The sequence below is a fragment of the Suricata suricatta genome, chromosome 9, assembly GCF_006229205.1.
Source record: "Suricata suricatta isolate VVHF042 chromosome 9, meerkat_22Aug2017_6uvM2_HiC, whole genome shotgun sequence".
Lineage (NCBI taxonomy): Eukaryota > Metazoa > Chordata > Mammalia > Carnivora > Herpestidae > Suricata > Suricata suricatta.
Window position 1 is genome coordinate 4,191,357 of NC_043708.1, and position 3,636 is coordinate 4,194,992.

The 3,636-nt window shown below is 54.1% G+C and overlaps 1 protein-coding gene and 1 long non-coding RNA gene across 2 annotated transcripts in view; both read left to right on the forward strand.

Moving 5' to 3' along the window:
• DEGS2 (delta 4-desaturase, sphingolipid 2) overlaps window positions 1–3,636 on the forward strand; it is a 34,293-nt gene that overhangs the window by 12,016 nt on the left and 18,641 nt on the right. The gene's annotated exons all lie outside the window — the stretch shown is intronic.
• LOC115302536 lies at window positions 23–1,870 on the forward strand. Its single transcript, XR_003913522.1, has 3 exons — window positions 23–553; window positions 809–906; window positions 1,257–1,870. It is a non-coding gene; the product is annotated as an uncharacterized LOC115302536 (long non-coding RNA).

Here is a 3,636-nt window from a genome sequence, read left to right on the forward strand (position 1 = left end):
AGCTGGGCGGGGTGGCGGCGGCTCCTGGCCTCGGTTACCTCGGTTCGAAATAGGACTATCCGCGCGCGACCCGCGGGAGTCCCGGCCACCAGGTGGTGCGGGGACCTTCCCGATGCGCTTGCTGCCCCACCGCAGACCCCCGCCTGGCTCTCCCGGGGCGGGTCGTCGGGTATCACGCAGGCCCACCCCGCGGAGCGCCACCTCTCTCCGTGGTTCGGACGCAGTGGCGCTCCCGCCGCCCCTGTCCCCACCGACGAGCGTGTGACAGCGCCCCCTCCGGGTGGGGTCAAGAGTCAGGAGACTAGAGATTAAATGGATGCGACAGAGCCAGTAAACGAAGATGCTCAGGAAAGACTGACTCCAGCGATCCTCCCTCGCCTCCGGCTTCCCTCCTCGGCCCTTCCACACAATAACGCTGTGGGCAGACGACGTGTCTGTGAAAACCATTCGCGTGAGTCAGCCCCACCCCTGCCTTCAGGAAATTCGAGGGACACAGGGACACAGACCCGGAAGAGACCTGTTATGACTCAGGGTGATACATGCCGAGACACAGGTAGGACTTGCTGGCAAGCTAGGGTCTGGAGCAGGGGTCTTTTGCATTGGGCCTTAAAGGATGAGCAGGAGCCGACAGCTAGAAAAGGAGAAGGGCACGGGTGGTGGAGAGAACAGCATGTGCAGAGGCTCAGGAGCCCGGAAGGACCCTGACATTGTTAAAATAGAGAGTCTAGGGTGTGGAGGGAGTTGGGGGGCACAGAGTTCTTCATTTTCACCTTTTCGGGGATTCCTCTTTCTTCCTCTCACTCCCCAGGAGCTTTGGAGGCAGTGCCTGGCTGACCTGAGGACTAGGGCCTGGCCTGTGCTGGGAGCCGCCTGAGTATCAGACCGAAGGTGCCACAAGGCGGGCAGGTAATAATGGGGGGGTTCCCTCCAGTCTCTGGGAAGTCCATGGCCTAGGGGTATGGTACACTTGGCAGACCTCCCTTAGCCCAGGGCCAAGGGCAGTCCTGGCATGAGCTGCAAAGGAAAGCAGTGGTGTAGAGGCGTCCTGTGCCAGCCGGCCGCCTACCCGGGGTCAGGGGTGGGGAAGTCAGCAGGCACAGAGGTTTGGTTCCCCTTCCAACAGGAAGCCGGTCAGAGCTGCCCTGCAGCGCCCACCAGGGGCACCCGGCCCAGCTTGCACACCCTCAAAAACAAAGAACTCACTGCTCACCCCCCCCCACCCCACCCCCCCGCCCCACAACCTGTTCTTTTTTCAGTCAAAGGGACCCTCCCACCAGCCGGCCCTTTACAGATGAGTAAACCGAGGCTCAGAGCTGAAGAGGGCCTTGCTGAAGTACACAAGAATCAAAAGCAAAGCAGGGACAGGCCCCTGCTCTGTGACAACGTCTGAGTCTTAGCCCCTGTGTCGCACCCGGGGAGATCTGGGACCTGGCTCTGCCCTCCTGGATGCCATCACGCCTGCCGGCTCCCTCCTCCCCAGGGCGAGGATCAGAAAACTTACGTGTAGCCCAGGACTCAATTGTGTGGATGACACTAGCCCAGTGCCCCCATTCGAGAGGTGAGGGGACTTACGCCAAAGTGGAGACGAGCCACCGGGCACCTGGACAGAGGCTGGAGAGCCCTGGCCGAGTAATTCCCAAGTCCCCGAGGCCGGCCTCAACCGCAGAAACTGCCTTCAAGGCTTGTCCCTAGCACACGCAGCAGCCTCCCCATCATGCTCCTGTCATAGCAGGATATTTGTCGGCAGTGGGGTGCCCTGGGTGGGATCCTGGACCAGAAGAGGCACGTTAGGTAAACAGAGGATCTGAATAAACTATGGACTTCAGTTAATAATCATGTATCAGGGGGCGCCTGGGGGGCCCAGACGGTTAAGCATCCGACGCTTGATTTTAGCTCAGGTCATGATCTCACAGTTCGTGAGTTCGAACCCCGCATCGGGCTCTGCACTGACAGTGTGGAGCCTGCTTGTGATTCTCTCTCCTCTTTCTCTCTCTGCCCCTCCCCCACTTGGTCTCTCTTTCAAAATAAGCAAACTTCAAAAAAGAGAATATAATGTATCAGTAGTGATTCTTTAATTAAAGGCATCATACTATTATAAGGTCTTAAAGGGTATTGGGTGTGGAAGCGATGTGAATTCTTGATACGACATGCCCAACATTTCTGTAAATCATAAAGTTTATTTTTAAGATGAAGTCGATTCTTCAAAACTCTTTATTGTGTACGGGCTATATAGGCACTCTTTTGTGACTTGTCCATGACCTTCCCCACCGCCATTGCCCCTGGAAGGGGCAGCAGCCTGGGTGGGGAGCTCGCTGACTCTCAGGAGGGACCCCGAAGGTAGGCCTGTGAATCTTTTACTGCCCGTGAGGCGCCGGGGGCCCCCAAGTCCTGGCCCTGGTGTGTGCCCTGCCGGCACACAGCCCACTCCTGCCGCGCACGCTCGCAGAGAACAGGCCAAATGCATCCCGAGGCTAACGGCCCGTGAGTCACTGCCGGCCCCCACGACTTCCCTCCCTTCGAGAAGGAAGGGCAGTCATCCCCGAGAAAGGGAAGGGCTCGCACCTGGGAAAACAGAGCCATTGGAAAAGCAGAACCAGAGTGAGGAACTACAATAATGTTTTCCAGGAAGACACAAAAGGCTATGTTGCCACTCCCCTGTAAAGTAAATAAATCAACCAGAGACGGACATGTATACGTTGCTTGTTTAAAACACACGCACACACTAAGGGCGCCTGGGTGGCTCTGCGTGCTGTTCGTCTGGCTCTCGATTTTGGCTCAGGTCGCCATCTCACAGTAGTAAGATCGAGCCTACGTCGGGCTCTGCACTTGTAATTCTCTTTCTCCGTCTCTCTCCGTCTCTCTCCCACTCCTCAGTTCTCTCTCTCTCTCAGAATAAATAAACGTAAAAAATTGTAATAAATTTAAAAATTAAAAAAAAAGCTATTGAAATAGAAGTACGTGAAAGAAAAGAGACATGAGGACAGGTACAGCATTCAAAAATCTGTCTCGAGAGAGTTCTAGAAGGACAGAGAAAATGGAGGAGGGCCACACTTGTCCTCCAGTCTTACCGTTCTCATAATGGCCATCCCTCGCTGGAATTATCATTTATAGGTGAATATGATTATCCGTATCTGACAAATCTTCATAGCATATACTTACTTACCTAATTATCATCTGTTCCCTCCTGTAAAGTATCTGTTCTCTTGGGTTCTGCCCTGGTGTCCCTAATGCCTAGAATATGGATGCCCTTAATAAGAACTTACTATATGAAAAGCGACACCCAAAAAACAAGTAACACCTAGTGAAGCAAGGGGCAAAAGACATGAATAGACACCTTTCTAGAGAAGACATCCAGATGACTAACACACAAAAAGATGCTCAGCATCACTCATCATCAGGGAAATACAAATCAAAACCACCATGAGATGCCAGCTTACACCTGTCAGAACGGCTAACATGAACAGCTCAGGCAGGGAGAGATGTTGGCGAGGGTGCGGAGAAAGAGGAGTCCTTTTGCACTGCTGGTGGGAATGCAGGCTGGTGCCGCCACTCTGGGGAACAGTGTGGAGGTTCCTCAAAAAAGTAAAAATAGAATTTCCCTACAACCCAGCCATTGCACTACTACGTATTTATCCA